The sequence below is a fragment of the Phyllobates terribilis genome, unplaced genomic scaffold (genome assembly GCF_046119375.1).
Source record: "Phyllobates terribilis strain yellow unplaced genomic scaffold, ASM4611937v1 Scaffold_1__5_contigs__length_1240528914, whole genome shotgun sequence".
Lineage (NCBI taxonomy): Eukaryota > Metazoa > Chordata > Amphibia > Anura > Dendrobatidae > Phyllobates > Phyllobates terribilis.
The window spans coordinates 1,151,439,333-1,151,461,792 of record NW_027362761.1 but is presented as its reverse complement, the minus strand read 5'-3'; positions in this window follow the sequence as shown (position 1 = coordinate 1,151,461,792).

Sequence of the window (22,460 nt, the reverse complement as noted above, 5' to 3'; positions counted from 1 at the left end):
ATAATAAATCCTTTATTTTAATACTAAATGACAAGTACAGTAACCAACACTATCACTGTACTTCATATATATGTGACTGACATGTTTCTATCTATCTAATCTATGTGTGATGCTCTATCTTTCTGTTCTAAATTGTCGGGTACTGCTGCTGAATTGCCGGCCGGCTTTTTTAAAGAGACAGTGCATGAAAACACTATTATTTTTTTAAATAAATCCTTTACACTAAATGACAAGTACAGTAAGCAACACTATCACTGTACTTATTATATATGTGACTGACATGTTTCTATCTATCTAATCTATGTGTGAAGCTCTATTCTTTCTGTTCTAAATTGTCGGGTACAGATGCTGAATTGCCGGCCGGCTTTTTTAAAGAGACGGTGCATGAAAACACTAATATTTTTTTTAATAAATCCTTTACACTAAATGACAAGTGCAGTAACCAACACTGTCACTGTGCTTCTTATATGTGTGACTGACATGTTTCTATCTATCTAATCTATGTGTGATGCTCTATTCCTTCTTGTCTAAATTGTCGGGTACCGGTGTATGCCGCTGCTGAATTTGCCGGCCGGCTTTTTTAAAGAGAGTGTCTTCTGAGCAGTTTGTCAGCTTTTGGACACCTTTGCAGGTGTTTTCTATGTGTTTCTATGTGTTTTTGTTTGCCTGCCATTGGTTTTAACGGTGTTCGACGGTGTTCTAAGGTGTTCGACGAACAGTTCGACGAACAGTTCCTCGAACATCCCGGTGTTCGACGAACCGAACCGAACCCGAACACTACGGGGGTGGCTCAACACTACTTACAATGAAGTAGTGAATGTACACAAAACTCACAAGCAGAAGTTCAGAGACAACGAGTCGGAGTTAGGTGCAGGTTCAGACACTGCAGAAAAAGGGAAGGTTCGGACATAGAGAGAAACAGGTAACGGGCTAGGACACAGTTCAGACAGGAACTGAACCAGGATTAAGACACAGGAACGAGCCTGGGAACTCAGCCCCCAGGGTAGCGGAGACATACTAGAAGTCACAGATACAGGTAACAGGCCTGGGTATACAGCCCCCAGGGGCGGAAACAGACAAGATACAGGAAAGGACCTGGCAACTCAGTTGAAAGTGTTGCTGGGTGTAGGGGTTTAAGTATCCAGTGACTCACAGCAATAGGCTGGGGAGGCATTAGGAGTGCGCACACAGCAACTATAAGAATCAGGCAGTAGCCGCGCCGCCGCCCTAAGCAATCAGACAAGAGACACAGCAGGTACTGGAGCAAAGTGTGCAGCCTGAATTGATAGGTAAGATGGCGGTCTTGCATGGTGGGAGGTGGTAAGTCATGCCAGCACGCCGCCAGGGATGTTGCAAAATTGATGCCACTTTGGTGGTTTTAGGCCATAATATATTAAAATGTGAACACTCCTGATTGGGTCTCCATCTACTGGGCTGAATGTAGGAGAAGAAGTGTCATTCCTAATTCTACAATTTCTACTGTACTGAAATTGATGCCTCTTTGCTGGTGTTTGCCACTAATGTTTGAAAATGTGGGGAATCCTGATTGGGTCTCCATCTATTGGGTTGGCTGTAGTGGAAGCGGTGTTGGTCCCCATTATACTACTTCTACTCTAGTGAAATTGATGCCACTTTGGTGGTTTTAGTCCCTCATTTTTTTTAAATGTTAACACTCCTGATTGTGTCCCCATATATTGGGTTGGCTGTAGTGGAAGAGGTTTTGGTCTCCATTACGCTACTTCTACTCTAGTGAAATTGATGCCACTTTGGTGGTTTTAGGCCCTAATTTATTAAAATGTGAACACTCCTGATTGGGTCTCCATTTATTGGGTTGGCTGTAGTGGAAGAGGTTTCTGTCTCCATTAAACTACTTCTACTCTGGCGAAATTGATGCCACTTTGCTGGTGTCTGCCACTAATCTTTGGAAATGTGGAGAATCCTGATTGGGTCTCCATTTACTGGGTTGGCTGTAGTGGAAGAGGTGTCTGTCCCCATTATACTACTTCTAATCTACTGAAATTGATGTCACTTCGGTGGTGTCAGGCCCTAATTTTTTTAATGTGAACACTCCTGGTTGTGTCTCCATTTGTTGTGTTGGCTGTAGTGGAAGAGATTTTGGCCTCCATTTTAATAGTTATATTCTAGTGAAATTATTTTTTGGTGCAGATATTGTTCTCAACACAGAGGTACACAAACATCATAAACTCAAAATTGGTTTTCAATAAACAACCATCAGCCATCCCATCAAATCCATTTGCTGCTTCTTCCTCCTCCTCTGTTACCTTGCCAAGTATTGTCACGCAGGTCTCCCACCGCAGAACCCCCGGTTGTATACCTGCTTCAGTCAGGCTGAGTAAGAGCCCGTCAGCTCTAACGGAAGCAGACATGCCTGGTGTGTTTGTTTCACTGAGCACACCACATGTTTCTCAATCCACTGAAACATCTCCGCCTGCACCTCACTCAGTTTAGCAGTTTGTCCTTTTCACCGTACTCCACCCTCTCTCAGCACTGCAGCCAGCCCTCGGTCCCGCAGTTGTGGTCACATAAAGGATTGTTTACTCCTACACATGACAAAGCTAAGAGGTTGAACTCCACCATCTCCAATCTGTAGGCCATGGAAAAGTATTAGGTCCTAACTTTCTTAAATGTGAGCAAACCTGATTGGGTCTCCATCTACTGGGTTGGCTGTACTGGAAGAGGTGTCGGTCCTAATTACATTATTTGTACTGTAGTGAAATTGATGCCACTTTGCTGGTGTCTGCCACTAATTTTTGGAAATTGGGTTTGGCTGTAGTGGAAGAATTGTTGGTCACCATTATACTAGTTCTACTCTAGTGAAATTAATTCTTAGGTGCAGATATTTTTGTCACAGGGCTACACAAGATATAATTGAAATTGGTTTTCTTAGTACCGAGGTATATAAAGCAGGCTACATTCATCTTTTAATTTTTTGGTGCTGATATTGTTCTCCATACAGGGTTACACATTAGTAATGAGACAGCACTAAATGTGCTCAACTTAGTGGTTCTGTGGTTTCTCAAAACCTACCCAGATTTGCCAGAGCTGCTTGTGAAAGTACAATACATGTGTGCCCATTTCAGAAAGCTAAAGCTTCAGCCACCCTGGCAGTGCTTCAACGGCGTTTGCAGCTTCCAGCTCACTGACTATTGTGCGATGTCACCACATGTTGGAAATCAACGTTGCAGATGTTGGGAAGGATTTGTGAGCAGCAGAGGGCAGTTGTTGAGTACCAGCTTCAACGCACCCATCATCATTCAGGTCAGCCTCCGCACATAAGAGCTGATGAGTGGGCATGGATGTCTGACATCTGTGCCGTCCTCCAAAACTTTGAGGACTCCACCAAGATGGTGAGCGGTGATGACACCATAATTAGCGCCACCATCCTGCTTCTCTGTCTACTGAAATGCTCGGTGCTCACAGTTAAAGAGGAGGTATTGCAGGCGGAGCAAGGAACTATGCAGCCCAGCCTCATCTCATCTCAATGCGGATTGGGTGATAATGAGGAGGAGGAGGATGAGGAGGAGAACATGTACAGTCGTCCTCTAGGGGAGGACAGGGAAGTCTTGGCTATCTTGGAAGTCTGGATACCCCTCTTTCAGTCTGTGGGAAAGCTGTATGAGTTTCGCTTAATCGCCTTCAGTAGCCTAAACCGTGGCTTTGCTTATGCATGTTATTTCTCAAAACACATTTCAGATCAGGCCATTGTCCAACTCTGTAGTGATTAAATTCAAGGCATAAAGAAAGATCTTTGCCTGTGACTAATCACCACCGAGAAGTGTGAGCTGATGTTGGACTGGCTGCCATTGCTTATGCAACAAGCTGTATTAGAGGACTTCCTGGGAGAAATGACACAGTAGATACAGTTTCCTCTATGCCAGTCCTTTCACTGAGCTAAAGAATACGGCTGTGGTGAAATACAACTCTCACCGAGAAGCAGTGTCAGACTGAAGAACATTGGGCCCACCAGAGGATTTGATTCTGAGGGACCACCTTTCTCCCCTGCTAAAAAGCCCCATAGCAGCTGCAAGGTTTACGCTATGAACTCTCCTGAAGGAGAAGACAGGATTCTCCGGTTCTCTGGTGGGCTCGTCCAACCCAGCCGAGAAGCATCCCTGGCTAAGAAAAGTGTGTGGGAAGGTTCCAGGACACTCTATGGCTACTTTTATTTACTGTGGACTGGCTCCGTACCATCCCTGGCCACATTCACTTGTCCACGTGTTTGTGGTTAGGCGGTCCTTCCCAGTAAGTTCACTGGGAAGGGCACGGATAATGTTCTGGGACCAGTGCTTCTGGAAGGTGAGTGTTACTGACGCGCCCCTGGGCCTGTGCTGAGTAGCGTTGCACACGCGGGAGCCTACCCGGTGCCGGATCTGATAGGGGTAGTAGTCTCGTGGCGGTGACCCGGTCCGTGCCCAGGGAGTCAAGCTGAGTGGCAGTATATTAGCAGTAGATGTAGGACGACTACGCCACCCGTTGAATGCAGCTATGGAGCTGCCGCTGCAGGGCAGACCGCTGAGGCTGGTGGAAGGATGGTGCAGCGTGGATGGTATAACCCCCAACGGGAGGGGTATGGCCTCAGGGCAGCCGACGTGGATGATGGGGGTAGTAGGAACTAGTGTTGAGCCACCCCCGTAGTGTTCGAGTTCGGTTCGGTTCGTCGAACACCCGTGTGTTCGTCGAACTGTTCGTCGAACACCTTCGAACACCGTTAAAACCAATGGCAGGCAAACAAAAACACATAGAAACACATAGAAAACACCTTCAAAGGTGTCCAAAAGCTGACAAACTGCTCAGAAGACATAACTAACACATGGAAAAGTGACAAGTACATATAGTCATGCGAAAATAAAAGAGGTGGAGGAGTAAAAGGAGGGGGAGACACAGATATAGGCATGTCATGCCCTTCTAAGATCCAAAAAGTGAGAAGCCGACACGGCCAGTCCGCTCCTGCCCGTGCCACCTCCGTTTCGCCGGGTTTGTGCCAGAGCCGCGGTGAACCCTGACGGCCAGCCCCCCTCTCCCAATACTGGTGCCTGTCCGCTGGTGGGTCGAGCGAGCCCCCCTGTGGTGGAGGCAGCTCTAAGCTTTTTAATTTAAATTGTCTCTCTAATTTGAATGAATACACTTTAAATCCATTTACAAGGATCTATTGGAGGGCAAGTCTCATGCCAGCAGCCGCGGTAATTCCAGCTCCAGTAGCGTCCACTAAAGCTGCTGCAGTTAAAAAGCTTTTATAAGGATCGAGCTCGGCTGTCCACCGCAAGGCATCCTACTGCCAGTCCCAGCCCCTATGCCTTGGGGTGCCTCCTGATGCTCTTCACTAAGTATCCCATGGTCCCGAAGCATTTCCTTTGAAAAAATTAAGTGTCTAAACTACAGGTGGTGCAGCTTGCTTAACAGCCGGGATAATCCGCTCACTAGCAGACACTGCTACTAGGCACAAAGTATTTCCTGGGCTAGATGCAGTTAAAAATTTGTAATTAGATACTCTCGTTGGATGCTGAGAAAGCATTCCATAGAGTTTCCTGGCACGCCATATATGATTCTCTTAAAAAGCTTGGGGTAGGGGTCTAGGGGACCCTTTTATAGCCAAAATCACGGCCCTGTATCGCAATACGTCACCTAGGCTGAAGATAAATGGAACTGTAGCACCCTGAGGGCTCGGTTGCTACAGACGTATTGCACCTCACCCAGAGGTGTGATATCTCACTATCAGGTAAGGATGGAGTGTGGATCAGGACCCGACACCTGCATGCATTACACCACATTGCCGTGGGGCAGGGCGACCAATATGCCCCTGAGATGGGCACGACAGTCCCTGTCCCTGGCTGGAGTGGGGGGAGGGAACAATGAGGAAGGGGAACCCTGTAGTGCAGGAGCAGGGAGGAAGCAGTTCCTGGGTGCATTGAGAAGGGAGTATAAAAGGTGGGCACCATCTTAGTTCAGTGCAGAGAAGTCTGAGCAGAAGTGGCAGGGAGCAGGGGCTCTGCATGAGCTCTGCTCCGGAGGCGGGCCTAGTAACAGAGGCCCAGGCCTGGAAGAGGGAGAAGGAAGGAAGAGGAGCGGAGAAGGCTCCAGGAACGAGGAATGAAGGGATCCCAGGGGTGCGGACGGGCGAGTCGCCACCGCACGCCCGAATCCACCTGCGTGGAGGGGTCAGGCCAAAGGGGGAGACCGGTTCCCGAACTAGTGGAGGCAGGAAACGACCCTCAGCTAGAAACCGGAGGCTCTGACATTTTATGTGGCGCAGCCCCTCGCTACACCCGCTAGGAAGGCACCACATAGGGTCAGGGAAACTGGCGCCAAGTTTACCAAGAGGAGGCCCGAGGCAGCCGGACAGAAGTGTTGGTAAGAAAGGCCAGACAAAGGACACACAAAGGGGGTCCTGTGAAGTGCTCCAAAGTTATCTGGGAGTTGTCTGAGCCCCTCACCTGGTGAGCACAGTACGACGTGGGCAGCCGTTACCTGCAGACGTGGTCTGGATAATAAGAACGGTGAGTAAAGGCCCTGAACTGCATCACTGACTCCGTGTCGTTACTGCTGCTGCCCTGCACCATCACCCCCATCCTCCGCATACACTGCCCTGAGGCTATACTCCTCCCGTGGGGAGTTATGCTACGCTCTGCTGCACCCACAACACCAGCCTCAGTGGTCTGCCCTGTAGCGGCGGTTCACTCTGACCGCAATCCACGGGTGGCGTAGTCGGACATTTAAACATCAAAACCACATAAATAGTTCCGCCACTGGTTTGACCGCCCTGAGCCATGTAACTGGGTCGCCGCCACGAAGACTACAACCACCAGCATCCACCAAAAAGGGTCCGGCTCCGGGTGTCCCAAGGCCCAGGGGGTGCGTCAGAACATTTTCATCACCTTTCACAAACACCAATGGGACAAGGCAGTGATGTCCTCTGTCCCCTCTCTTATACATCCTAGTGACGGAGCACCTGCTCTCATCAATTCGCCATAACCCCAATATTAGGTGGATTGAGGTGGGAGGCACCGAGTACAAGTGCTCTCTATTTGCTGATGATGTCCTAGTATATATCACTCAATCACATATATCCATCCATGCTGTTATGGCTGAAATAGATCACTTTGTTACATGGTAAAATTTTAAAATCAATGCAGCGAAGTCTGAGGCCCTCGATGTCTCCCTCCCCAAATCCATATAGGATTCCATCCAGTCCAACTTTCCCTTTGCATGGCCCTCACAGGGTATCAAATACTTAGGAATTCCTATTCATAGAGACCTCTCCCATCTATGTTATCTTAATTTTGGGCCCTTTATTGAACAACTCCATACAGACCACGGTTGGCAAGTTAGAACTGTAAGATTCACTACGTGAACCACTGGTGTTTTGTGGAAAAGCACATGTACACTGCGTTCCAAATTATTATACAAAAAGTGTTTAGGAGTGATAAGGGAAGAATTTGTTTGTTTGTCAGTTAAACTCATTGATGGTGATGTGTGTCAGGGCTCTTTATATCACTGTAAGCAATTGCAGACACCTGTGCTAATTAGTTTGGCAGGTGTGTCCAATGAAAGGCAAGACTACTTAAGAAGGCTCTCTCACATTATTAAGCAGCCTACATTTTCTGCCAAAATGGGAAAGAAAAAGGATGTGTCGGCTGCTGAGAAGCAACAAATTGTGGAGTGTTTAGGTCAAGGCATGACTACAATCAACATTGTGCGATGATCAGGATGAAGTGTCTTGGCAATCAAGAAGTATGTAGCTGATTCACAGTACACACGTGTGCGTGCTGATAAGGGCAAATTGAGGACTCTTTCCTACAGGCAATTACGTCAGGTTGAAAGAGCAGCGGCAAAAAAGCCTTGTCATAGCAGCAGACAAGTTTTTGAAGCTGCTTGTGCCTCCAACGTCCCCCGAACAACAAGATGCAGGGTCCTTCAGAGGTTTGCAGCTGTGCATGCGCCATCCTGTCGACCTCCTCTATCCACTTCACACAAGCAGAAACGGCTCCAGTGGGCCAAACATTACATGAAGACTGATTTCAAAACTGTTTTGTTCACGGATGAGTGCCGTGCAGCGCTCGATGGTCCAGATGGATGGAGTGGAGGATGGCTGGTTGATGGACACCCCACGCAAACACGGCTACAGCGCCAACAAGGAGGAGGTGGAGTAATGTTTTGGGCTGGAATCATGGGGAGAGAGATTGTCGGCCCCTTTAGGATCCCTGAAGGCGCTAAAGATGAACTCCATAATGTATGTGGATTTTCTCAAACAGCACTTCCTGCCATGGTTCAAGAAGAAGAACCGTGTATTTCACAGCAAGATCATTTTTCTGCATGATAATGCACCATCTCATGCTGCACATAAAACATCTGCATCTCTGGCTGATATGGGCATAAAAGGGGACAAACTTATGGTGTGACCCCCATGCTCCCCTGACCTCTACCCCATTCAGAACCTTTGGAGCATCATTAAAAGGAGTGTCTATGATGGCGGGAGGCAGTTCACATCTAAGCAACAGCTCTGGGAGGGTATTCTGTCCTCATGCAAAACAATTGAAGCAGAAACCATCCAAAACCTGACAAATTCAATGGACGAGAGAGTTCAGAAGCTCCTTTCGAACAAGGGGTCCTATGTGAAAATGTAACATCACCTAGAATAAAGTTTTGAGTTGAAAACTGTTTGATTTCAGTTTCTAACAACCTGCTAATGCTTATAATTTCAAAAATGACCATTTTTTTGGTCTTTATTAAAATGAAAAGGTTGATCGAAAAGTTTGGGGGATCTAAGAGTGTGGCAACCCAGTAGTCATGATTACTTCGAATTCTGACAATATGAGGGTCATGCTGCAGGTAGTGCAGCAAGAAGGCACTTATGTGCCTTGCGCATCTCGGAGCCCCAAAATTATTTTCCGGGCTAGATGCAGCTAAAACTTATTTTTAATTTTAAATCTGGTGAAGCTTTAGTATAGATGGCCTAATAGGATCAGTGCTGCACACTGCTACAAAGCCCAAATTATTTTCCAGTCAAGATACAGATAAACATGATTAGTAATTTGAAAGCTTAAAACGGTTGGTAGGGTGATTTTAACCAATCATCAAGCTTTTACTCTCCCCAGGATGACACAGGGGTAGAAAAGTCGTTTCGGATCCATGATTTGTTCATCTTTATGAACGTGAGTCTGTCTACATTATCAGTGGAGAGCTGCGTGCGCTTATCTGTCAGCACACCACCAGCAGCGCTGAACACACGTTCAGACAGAACGCTGGCTGCGGGGCATGACAAGATCTCCAAGGCGTAAGTGGCTAGCTCCGGCCATTTATCCAGATTGGAAGCCCAAAAAGAGCAAGGGTCCAGTGACACAGTCGTGGCTTCAATGTTTACTTGGAGATACTCCTGTACCATCGTCTCTAGGCGTTGACTATGTGTCAGACTTCTTGTCTCCTGTGGCCTTGCAAAGGATGGGCTAAAAAAGTGGTGAAATGATTCCGCAAAATTGATGTTACCAGCAGATACTGTGGTTCTGTTACGGTTTGAGTGCTGAACACTTGACGGTCCCACGGTAGGCAAGTTGGAACTGTGAGATTCACTACGTGCACCACTGGTATTTTGTGGAAAAGCACATGTAAGATTCTGCAACAGTCTCTGCTGATACTCCTGCATGCGTGCATCCCTTTCTATGGCAGGAATAATTTCTGCAAATTTACTTTTGTACCGGGGATCTAACAGTGTGGCAACCCAGTAGTCAGGATTATTTCTAATTCTCACAATTCGAGGGTCATGTTGCAGGTAGTGCAGCAAGAAGGCACTCATGTGTGTTGCGCATCCAGGAGCACCAAGTCCCTGTTGTGTTGGTGGCGAGGTAACAATCATGCTTCCTTCCTCTGTCCTCTCCCCCCAACCTCGCACAACAGAAATGTGATCAAGGTCTCCCTCATCTGATGAGTCTTCCATCAGTTCGTCCTCCACTTCTTCCTGGGCTCCTGCACCTTCCTCACTAGTTTGGCTGCTACCATGCGCCCTGGTAAAACCATCTCCCCCACCCTCACATGCCTGCCGCCTTGGTGCTGCCGACCGTCTGGACCTTGCAGATGTTAGCCCTTCCGCATACAACTCCTCCTCCTCTACTTCCTCCACCTCCTCTTGTGCCACCACCTGACTCCGAATTCTGTTTAACATGTGCTCCAGCATGTAAATCACCGGAATAGTCATGCTGATAATGGCATCGTCAGCACTAAACATCTTCGTCGCCATTTCAAAACTGTGCAGAAGGGTGCATAGGTCCCTGATCTGAGACCACTCCTCCAGCGTGATTTGCCCCACCTCTGAATCTCGTTGGCCCAGGCTATACGTCAGAACGTATTGCACCAGGGCTTGTCGGTGCTGCCACAGTCGCTGCAACATGTGCAGAGTTGAATTCCACCGGGTAGGCACATCGCATTTTAGCCGGTGAAGTGGCAGGCCCAACGACTTCTGTAGAGATGTAAGTCGCTGAGCTGCGGGATGCGAACGGCGGAAGTGAGCACACAGCGACCGTGCCCTCTGCAGAAGGCCATCTAGTCTGGGATAGTGGGCTAAAAATTGCTGGACAACCAGGTTCAACACGTGAGCCATACAAGGCACGTGTGTGACATTGCCCCGGCGAAGGGCCGCACCCAGGTTTGCAGCATTGTCGCACACGGCCTTCCCTGGTTTTCAGGTCCAGTGGAGACAACCATTCATGAAATTGGTTCTCCAGAGCTGACCACAACTCCTCAGCTGTGTGACTCACATTTCCCAGACATTTCAATGTAAAAACCGCCTGATGACGTTGAGCCCTACTGCCAGCATAGTAAGTAGGTGTGCAGGATCCCTTCTGCGCAGTTAGAAAGCTTGTGGCATGACCAGACAGGCTTTGGGTGCAGGTGGAAGACTGAGAGGAGGTTGAGGAGGCAGAAGCAGTGGAAGAACTTTGACATAAAGAGGATTGACGCACAACTCGTGGGGACGGCAAGACTTGGACAGCAGCCCCTTGTCCTGCTGTCACCATAGTTACCCAGTGCCCAGTCAGCGACATGTAGCGCCCCTGTCCATGCCTACTCGTCCAAGTGTCTGTGGTGAAATGCACCCTGTCACACACAGAGTTTCTCAAAGAAGCGGTGATGTTGTGTGTGACATGCTGGTGGAGCGCAGGCACACCTTTCTTTGAGAAGTAGTGCCGACTGGGCATCTGGTATATTAATATTTTGCTCTAATAAAATTAATTTGATATTTAAACCGATCCCGCGGTTTTTCTTCTGACAAAGAGTCCTCTGGTCTTTCTTTATTCCTCTGAGACTCATTTGAACCCTTAGCTAAAACCTTAATACTGTCATAATATTCTATTTCTTTTTGGGCTCAATTGTTGTGACTATATACTGTAGATCAGAGGTCTTTGTCCCCCCCTCCTTTTTTGGTTAAGTTTATATAATCGGGTCAGACTCCACTTTTAGTGGATTCGTTATAGGTTTACACCTTTCTTTGAGAAGTAGTGCCGACTGGGCATCTGGTACTGGGGCACTGCGACGGACATAAGGTCTCGAAAATCCTCTGTGTCCACCAGGCGGAAAGGCAGCATTTCTGTAGCCAAGAGCTTGCAGATGGTGAAATTCAACCTCTTAGCTTTCTCATGGCTAGGAGGAAATGGTCTTTTACTTGTCCACATCTGAGGGACCGAGGGCTGGCTATTGTGCTTAGACGGGGTTGATAAGGGTGTCCCCGGCAAACTGCCAGTCTGTGAGGAAGATGCAGGCGGACATGTTAGGTTGCCTTGATCCAAAGGTGGTGCTATCGATGTCGGACAGCGCTCAACACCAGCTGGTGTTACCACCTCCAAAGAAAATGATGACCTGCCAATCACGCTGGCTGTTGCGGGTAAAGAGGTGGCAGGTCTGCGCCCCAAAACAGGTGTGACTGCTGTCCCCCCAGTCACAGAGGATGAAGAGGCCGCGGATGCACAAGATATGGCAGACGGTGGTTGGCCCGGCCGGCTAGACCGCATTGTAGCACACTGAGCTTCCCACTGCAACTTATGCTTCATGTCCATGTGCCGGTTCATGCATGAAGTACTCAAACTATGTATTTTTTGGCCTCTACTTAGCTTTTGCTGACAAATGTTACAGATAACACGAGTTGGGTCATCTTTATCGATCTGAAAAAATGCCCAGGTTATGCAAGGCTTAGCACCCATGCGACCTGAAGAGCCACCACGACTTGTGGTGAGAGGCAGAGTTGTGTTTGAGGATGCAGTTGTTGACGTGCTTCCAGTACTACGTCTCTGTCCAGGAAGGCGCAACCTGACCTCGTCGTCACTAGCATCTTCCTCCACCTCCTCTGCTGACCTCATCTCTTGGCTGACTGTGGGTTGACAGTAAGTGGGATCTCCGACCTCATCATCATCACCCTGTGCGTTATCACACCCGTCGTCCTCAGAGCCAACCTGTTCCTGCCCTGACAAAAAACTAAAGTTGTCGCTCCAATCAGGTATTTGAGTCTTATCATTGTCTTCCTCATTGTCTCCACCAACAGGAGTTACAGTTTGGGAATGAGGGTCTACATTATGGTCAGAACCTTCTGCGTCTGGTCCTGGATCCGACTCATAAAGATTCTGGGCATCAGTGCAGATCATTTCCTCGTCTGGATTCACAGAAGCGCTGGAGTCGACCTCTGATTCCCAGGCTATAGTATGAGTAAACAGCTCTGCAGACTCAACCATCTGTTCTACCTCATACTCAGACGGGCAGCTGGAGATTTGGGAGCTGTGAGGAAGCAAGTGCGATTTGGGTGACACCTTTGAGGACTGGAGTATTTGTGATGTTGAAGTTGATGTGGAGGAGAGCCCACTTAAAGGAGCACTTGATATCCGTTGAAGCACCTGCTGTTTTTGTGCCTCATCTGGAATTTGTAGCGATTGGCGTGGCCGTAAGAAAGGGATCTTATCACATTGTCCGCTAAAAGAAGTAGACATTTTAGTTTGGCTGGAAGATGGTCTTTCTTCTGCAGATGTTACTGTTGCTTTAACACCTACCCCACGGACACAACCTTTTTTCCCCTTCCCAACACGCCTATTCCCCTTTCCACCAGCAGCAGGCCTTTTTCCACTCATTTTGGTGGTTAACTAATTCACAACTCTGGAGTTGTTTGCACAAAAAAACAATGGATGGTAACCGAGCAGAGCTGAGTGGCCAAACTGTGGTATTAGGCCAAAACTATTGGCTGGGTTAGACGCAGAAAAAAATTATTTTGAATTTGCAACCTGATGGAGGTCAGTATAGATGGACTAATAGACCAAGTCCCACACACTGCTAGAAGCCCAAATATTTTTTCAGCGCTAGATGCAGAAAAAAATTATTTTTAATTTGCAACCTGATGGAGGTCAGTATAGATGGACTAATAGACCAAGTCCCACACACCGCTAGAAGCCCAACTATTTTTTCAGAGCTAGATGCAGAAAAAAATTATATTCAATTTGCAACCTGCTGGAGGTCAGTATAGAAGGACTAATAGAACAAGTCCCACACACTGCTAGAAGCCCAAATATTTTTTCAGAGCTAAATGAAGAAAAAAATTATTTTTAATTTGCAACCTGATGGAGGTCAGTATAGATGGACTAATAGACCAAGTCCCACACACTGCTAGAAGCCCAAATATTTTTTCAGAGCTAGATGCAGAAAAAAATTATTTTTAATTTGCAACCTGATGGAGGTCAGTATAGATGGACTAATAGACCAAGTCCCACACACCGCTAGAAGCCCAAATATTTTTTCAGAGCTAGATGCAGAAAAAAATTATTTTTAATTTGCAACCTGATGGAGGTCAGTATATATGGACTAATAGACCAAGTCCCACACACCGCTAGAAGCCCAAATATTTTTTCAGAGCTAGATGCAGAAAAAAAATATTTTTAATTTGCAACCTGATGGAGGTCAGTATAGATGGACTAATAGACCAAGTCCCACACACCGCTAGAAGCCCAACTATTTTTTCAGAGCTAGATGCAGAAAAAAATTATATTCAATTTGCAACCTGCTGGAGGTCAGTATAGAAGGACTAATAGAACAAGTCCCACACACTGCTAGAAGCCCAAATATTTTTTCAGAGCTAAATGAAGAAAAAAATTATTTTTAATTTGCAACCTGATGGAGGTCAGTATAGATGGACTAATAGACCAAGTCCCACAAACTGCTAGAAGCCCAAATATTTTTTCAGAGCTAGATGCAGAAAAAAATTATATTCAGTTTGCAACCTGATGGAGGTCAGTATAGATGGACTAATAGAATGATGCTATGCCCAAAAGATTTTACTTCACTAGGTGCAGTAAAAAAATTGGTATTCTATACACAGGTGGTATATCTTGCAACACAGATAGGCTACTCCACTGACTAACACACTCTGCAATAGGCCAAAAAGGATTTGCTTTGCTAGATTCAGCCAAATGCTGTGAAAAAACTTGCACAGCACTGGCACAGACCTGCCTGGCAAAAACTGATAGGAACTCATGTAACCTAGTCCTGAAAAGGACTCCAATTACAATTAGTCTTTACTCCCACAACCTATCTATTTAAGAGCACAGACCTCCCTGATAAAAGTCGTAGGAAATGCTGTAACCTAGTCCTTAAAAGGACTGCAATCACAACTATTCCCTACTCCCAAGCTATCTGTATATTTGTGCGAAAATTGGCTTGAAATTAACAAGGTATAGCGCACACAGCAACAGCGGTGCCGTCTAACACGCAGCTGCAGCAATGAGAAAATGGTGGCGACGGGGAAAATGGCTTGGTCTTATAGGGCAAGGACATGTGACATACACTGCCAATGACACATGCCCTTGCTTGTGTGAAAAAAAGCACTTCGCTCCGTGTGTGCGCTGCTGATAGGCTGACAGATTGCACCTCCCCACTGCAAATGCGGGAAAGAGAAAAAAAAATGGAGATCTTCATTGTTCCTGCAGAGATCCATCCCCTGCCCCTCCCCCCACCCCGCTGTACACTCAAACTGCGTATTAACATTAATTTTCATCATTACTGAGAAAAAATCCAGTTATGATTTTGGTGCACGAACAGTTATCGAACATAACCTCGAACAGCCGAATTTTTCTCAAATTGTTCGTGTACGCCGAACGGCTCGAACACCGCCCAAAACAGCTCGAATTTGAGATTGGCGAACAGTTCGAGTAGAACAACGCTCATCTCTAGTAGGAACCACTCAGAGACGATGCGGTGTAGTTCAGGGTCTTTACTGGTGACAAAGATAGACCCTCCCGGAGTACTGGCTAGCGGTCGGGGCCTGGTCAGTCCTTGAGCAGATGGGATCCCCCTTGGCCAGGCGGAGTTGTAGGCCTCCCCAACTAATTGTACTCTTCTGGCTTCCTTGCTAGAGGCGGGTAAAGGTAGCCCACGTCCCTGAGTGTACCGTGTGGTGCTCACCCGTATGGCCTTCTAGTGGCTTCCGCTCCACGACGGCGGTGCTGGTCCCACGCGTGTGACCGTGCCTTCGGGTTTCTTGGCCAGAGGACCTGAAATCCCCTGCCGGGCGGTTTCTGCTGCTGGGTCTGGGTTAATCCCCACAGCCTCGGACTCCGGGTCCGGTGGTAACTCTTCAATCAGGGCGAGCTCTTCAGCTGCCAGCCCCTGATTCCTTTTAGCACTGCTCCCACAGAGCTCCTGATCTTTCTTTCCTATGCTGCTCCTCTTCTTCTCTCTACTCTTCTCTTCTCACTAACCCTGCCTCAGCCCCAGTTTTATATAGGGGAAGTTCTTCCCCTCCCAGGACTGGGCAGGAGGTGTCGCATGCATAGGATTCCTGACCAAGAGACCTCCCACCTGCTCTCAGACATAACATTGCTATTACTGTGGAGACCAGACCCCTGGGGTGCCACATTACAACTCTCCTGTTAGGTTTTTTTAGTTTGCTGGTCACATGACCATTTTGCCTATTTAATCCGGCTCCGCCCTCCTGGCTTTGCTGGACTTCATTTGTATTTACTACTGTTGAGCTAGCTTGTTGCTCTGTTGCCGTTCTCTGTTAGTTTTGCTTGGTCTTCTGACCCCTATGCCTTTTTGTTGTGTGTTTGTCTTTGACTGCTACTATTTCTGCTAGGAGGTGTCCAACTTTTCCCTAGATCTTGTAGGGATCCCTCCCTCACATCTATAGGTCTGCGTTCAGACTAGCCAAGGACTTTAGCGGGTCTGATAGCAGGATCAGGTTCCCCGTTACATCGTAGGGATCTAGTTTAGTTCTATTGTAGGGACAGATCTCCTCTCTTTCCTTAGTCTCTGTAGCAGATCATAACAGTAAGTCCAGCCATAAAAAAAAAAAATTTCTCTAAGGAAAGACCTCCAGTTTTCCATCATGGTCTCGGTACAAGATTTGGCTCAACGCTTGCACGGACTCTCTCTGGAGGTGACCAAGCTCCAACAACACGTGAGTAGCTGTTCTGGAGCGCATTTTGTGGAACCTAAGGTACGTCTGCCTGATCTATTTTTTGGCGAACAACAAGATTTTTTTTCTTTTAAAAATGCTTGTCTATTATATTTTCGTTTGAGACCCGGATCCTCTGGTGATGAATCACAGCGCATAGGGATCATAATGTCACTTTTGCGCAAAGATCCTCAGGGATGGGCCTTCTCTCTCCAACCTAGTGATCCGTGCTTTAGATCAGTAGATAGTTTTTTTTCTGCTTTGGGTTTGTTGTACGATGATCCTGATCGTGTCTCATCTGCTGAGTCTGAATTAAGACGTTTGAGGCAGGGATCAGGTAATGTGGAAAAATATTGTTCTCACTTCCGTCGGTGGTCTGCCCAGGTGGGGTGGAACGATTCAGCTTTGAAAAGCTTGTTTCTTTCAGGGCTATGTGAAAGGGTAAAGGATTTACTGATTGCTTATCCCACACCTGGAGACTTGCAGGAGGCAATGCAATTAGCTATACGAGTGGACAGGAGACTGCGTGAAAGGGTTAATGAGAGCAAATCCTCTGCTATGTCAGCTTCGAGTCCTGAGAGGTTCTGTGCTGACAATGGAGAGCCGATGGAAATTGGGGCGATAGCACTCCGCTCCCAGGAAAAAGACCGCCGACTTTCTGAAGGCTTGTGTTTCTATTGCGGAAATTCTGGTCATTTTATTAAGAGCTGTGTGCTTCGTAAGAAGAAAGAAAAAAAAATGGTCAGTCATGCTCGTATTGCCTGTTTAAATTCTAAGGGAGTATTCCTATCTGCCACTACTGCTGCTCAGGATGAATTAATTGAATTTCGGGTATTTGTGGATTGTGGATCTACTCTGAATGTGATTGATGGGGGATTCTTGGAAAAACTTAGATTAGAACCTAAAACTTTGTCATCCCCTATTGCTGTGGTTTCTGTCGATGGCTCTACCTTGAAGAGTGTTACTCACAAGGTCTGTGAATTTCCCCTCACTATTAATGGTATTCATCAAGAGAATTTGGATTTGGTGGTATTGGATAATTTGCCTTCTCCAGTAATATTGGGGTTACCCTGGTTAAAATTGCACAATCCTGTACTGGATTGGTCTACCAATGAAATTAAGTTCTGGAGCCCTAAGTGTTATGACAAGTGTTGTAACGGGCGCATTGCTGCTGTGGATAGAGGGGAATTGCCTGTACCTATTCAGGATTTTTGGAGAGTTTTTTCTGAGGAGGAGTCGCAGGTTTTGCCTCCCCATAGAGACTATGATTGTGCCATTGAATTTGTCCCTGGCGCGACTCTTCCTAAGAGTCGTTTATTTAATCTTACTATTCCTGAAAGAAAGGCTTTGGAAGAATACATACAGACAAGCTTGGCCGCCGGTCACATTAGGCCTTCCAAGTCTCCTGTGGCTGTTGGATTTTTTTTTGTAAAAAAAAAGATGGCGGTTTACGTCCTTGTCTGGACTTTCGTGAGATTAATAAAATTACTGTACGCAATCCTTACCCACTGCCATTGATTCCTGATTTATTTAACCAGTTAGTGGGGGCCAAGTGGTTCTCTAAAATTGATCTCCGGGGGGCATACAATTTGTTGCGCATGAAGGAGGGTGATGAATGGAAGACTGCTTTAAACACTCCTGTGGGTCATTTTGAGAATCTGGTTATGCCTTTTGGTCTCACCAATGCTCCAGCATTTTTTCAGAATCTTATTAATGATATCCTTAGACCTTTAATCGGCAAAAATGTGGTTGTGTATTTGGATGACATTTTGATTTATTCGCCGGATCTGGAGTCTCATTGGCGGAGCGTATGTGAGGTATTACAGTTATTAATGGACAATTCGCTTTTTGCTAAGCTGGAGAAATGTGAGTTCGCTGTACAGAGAATTAGTTTTTTGGGCTACATTATCTCCAGTGAAGGTTTTGAGATGGACCGGGTTAAAGTTCAAGCTGTGCAGGAATGGCCTAGGCCTATTGGTTTGAAATCGATACAGAGGTTTTTGGGTTTCGCCAATTATTACAGAAAATTCATAAAAAAAATTTCTATTATTGTCAAACCGCTGACCGATCTCACCAGGAAAGGTGCTAATGCGGTTCAGTGGACTTCTGAGGCCATTGAAGCTTTTGTGTTTCTAAAGGAGAGGTTCACCTCTGCTCCCATCCTTATGCAGCCTGATGTGACTAAGCTGTTTTTGGTTGAGGTTGATGCTTCTTCGGTGGGGGTTGGTGCGGTGTTGTCTCAGGAAAACAAGGATGGAGTACATCCCTGTGCCTTTTTTTCAAAAAATTTTTCCGAGACTGATCTTAATTACGATATTGGTAATCGGGAATTGCTGGCGATTAAACTCGCATTTGAACACTGGCGTCATCTCTTGGAAGGTGCTGAATTTCCCATTCAGGTTTTCACTGATCATAAAAATCTGATCTATCTTGATGCTGCCAAGCGCTTGAATGCCCGTCAGGCTAGGTGGGCACTTTTTTTCTCGCGGTTTAATTTTTCCGTTACTTACATCCCGGGTACCAAGAATGTTAAAGCGGATGCTTTGTCTCGCAGCTTTTCTCCCATGGTCGGTGTTGAGGAGGAAGAGGAGACCATTTTACAAGAAGGTGTTGTGATTGCTGCTTTGGACTCTGTTTTGGAGGATGAGATTCTTAAAGCACAGGAGAATGCCCCATCTAACACTCCCCATGGGAGGTTGTTTGTGCCTAGGACCTTTAGGAGAGATTTGTTTGTTGAGTGTCATGAGTCTCGGTTGGCAGGTCATCCAGGAATTTCTGAGACCAAGAGACTGGTGGGTCGCAGTTTTTGGTGGCCTGGATGGCAGAAGGAAGTCATTAAGTGGGTGCGCCAATGTACTGTGTGTGCAAGATCCAAGTCTTCGCATGCTCCTGCTGCGGGGTTGCTTTGCCCTCTGGAGGTTCCTAGTGCACCTTGGACACATCTGGCTATGGACTTTATTACTGACCTTCCTCCCTCTGAAGGGTTCACGGTCATCTGGGTGGTCGTGGACCGTTTTAGCAAGATGTGTCACTTGGTTCCCTTCATCAAACTGCCCTGCGCTAAGACACTCGCCAAGGCCTTTGTCAAGGAAATTGTCAGACTACATGGTGTTCCTACTGACATTGTTTCTGATAGGGGACCTCAGTTCGTGGCTCGTTTTTGGCGTGCCTTTTGTGACAGGTTGGGAGTTCATTTGTCGTTTTCATCCGGATATCATCCTGAGTCTAATGGCCAGACAGAAAGGAAGAACCAGGATGTTGAGCAGTTCTTGCGTTGTTTTGTGGCAGACAATCAAGAGGGGTGGTCTGAGTTTCTGACACTTGCTGAATTTGCTCTTAACAACCATACATCCTCTTCTGCTGGGTGTTCTCCTTTTTTTTGTTGTTCTGGGAGACATCCGTCTTTTGGGTCATTTTCCAAATTGGTTTCGGCTGTGCCTGAGGAGGAGAGTTTTTCCGGTGATTTGGAGAGAGTTTGGACGGATGTGCGTGGTAATCTTCAGGAGGCTAACAAGAAATCTAAGAGGTACTTTGATAGGAAACGGCAAGAGGTTTTGTTTGCTGTTGGTGACATGGTTTGGTTGTCCTCTAAGAATCTGCGATTGAGGATTCCTTCTAAAAAATTGGGTCCCAAGTTCGTAGGGCCCTTTAAGGTACTTCAGATAGTTAACCAATCTGCTGTTAGGCTGGAGGTTCCTACGTCCTGGAGGATTAATCCGGTGTTTCATGTTTCTCTGTTGAAAAAAGCTGATGTGTCGGATGGTGACGCCTCTGCCACTGTTCCTCCGGTGGTGGAGGACGGGGAATATGAAATTTCCCGCATCCTACATTCTAGACGGTATAGAGGGAGTTTGCAGTATCTCGCCGCTTGGAAGGGTTTCGGACCTGAGGATAACTCATGGGTGAGGGCGGATGATGTTTCTGCTCCCAGACTTGTCCGAGCGTTTCACAGGAGGTTTCCTGGTAAGCCTGGGCCTAGGGGATCCGGAGGATCCTCTTAGAAGAGGGGGTACTGTTACAACTCTCCTGTTAGTTTTTTTTAGTTTGCTGGTCACATGACCATTTTGCCTATTTAATCCGGCTCCGCCCTCCTGGCTTTGCTGGACTTCATTTGTATTTACTACTGTTGAGCTAGCTTGTTGCTCTGTTGCCGTTCTCTGTTAGTTTTGCTTGGTCTTCTGACCCCTATGCCTTTTTGTTGTGTGTTTGTCTTTGACTGCTACTATTTCTGCTAGGAGGTGTCCAACTTTTCCCAGTCCCTAGATCTTGTAGGGATCCCTCCCTCACATCTATAGGTCTGCGTTCAGACTAGCCGAGGACTTTAGCGGGTCTGATCGCAGGATCAGGTTCCCCGTTACATCGTAGGGATCTAGTTTAGTTCTATTGTAGGGACAGATCTCCTCTCTTTCCTTAGTCTCTGTAGCAGATCATAACAGTGAGGACGACACCGGGAGAAATAGTGGTGGCTGGGGACCAAGTATGGAGACCCGGCCACCGCCATGAGGTTGTGAGCTGTCCAGAAATGTGGCAGTTTAGTATTGCGGCCTGTGGGTGGGTGGCTGGCTGCATACTTGCATTGCATTCCAAGTAACAGAAAACTAAGGAAATGGATCATCATCACAACCTGAAAGGTTTGTGCTATGAATGAACTCTCCTGATGGAGAAGCCAGGGCCCACCAGAGGATTCTCTGGTTCTCTGGTGGACCCGTCCAACCCTGCCAAGAAGCAGCCCTGGCTAAGAAAAGTGTGTGGGAAGGTTCCTGGACACTCTATGGCTGCTTTTTTACTGTGGACTGGCTCCAGTATTCCATAAGATTGCAATCTATAAGATCCCTTCACTGGCTCCCAATTGCTCCTAACACTGACGTACAAAGCCATCCATAACCTTTCTTCTCCGTACATCTCCGAACTAATATCCCGATATATTCCCTTACCTAATCTCCGGTCCTCCCAAGACCTCCTTCTTTACACACTTACTTGTTCCTCACCCAATCACCTCCTATACTTCTACCAAATATCCCCCATTCTCTGGAATTCTGTGCCTCAACAATTCCGATTAGCCACCACATTCGGATCCTTCAGACACAACCTGAACACACTCAGACTGGGTCACAGTTAACAGTGGGGTATCACAGAGGTCAGTATTGGGCCCACTTCTTTTTAACATATTTATTAATGACCTTGCAGGGGTCATACAGAGTAGTACTTCAATATTTGCAGATGACACTAAACTCTGCAGGGTAATCCATACAGAGGAGGACAATTTTATATTACAGGAGGATCTATGTAAACTAGAAGCTTGGGCTGATAAATGGAAAATGTGCTTTAATGGGGATAAATGTAAGGTAATGCACTTGGGAAGAGGAAATAAAATGTGTAATTACATGCTTAATTGTAAAACTCTGGGTAAAACTGTCACTGAAAAAGACCTGGGTGTATTGGTGGACGACAAGCTCACGTTTGGTGGCCAGTGTCAGGCAGCTGCTGCAAAGGCAAATAAAATAATGGGATGCATTAAAAGAGGCATAGATGCTCATGAGGAGAACATAATTTTACCTCTATACAAGTCACTAGTGCGACCACACTTAGAATACTGTGTATAGTTCTGGTCTCCGATGTATAAGAAAGACATAGCTGAACTAGAGCGGGTGCAGAGAAGAGCGACCAAGGTTATTAGAGGACTGTGGCGATCTGCAATACCAAGACAGGTTATTATACTTGGGGTTATTTAGTTTGGAAAAACGGAAGCTTAGGAGTGATCCTATTACTCTGTACAAATATATGAGGGGACAGTACAAAGACCTTTCTACTGATCTTTTCACCCTGAGGCCTGAGACGGGACAAGGGAGCATCTTCTACGTCTGCAGGAAAAATGGTTTAATCATAATCACAGATGCGGATTCTTTACTGTAAGAGCAGTGAGACTATGGAACTCTCTGCCGCATGATGTTGTAATGAGTGATTCACTATTAAAATTTAAGAAGGGCATGGATGCCTTTCTTGAAAAGTATAATGTTACAGGTTATAT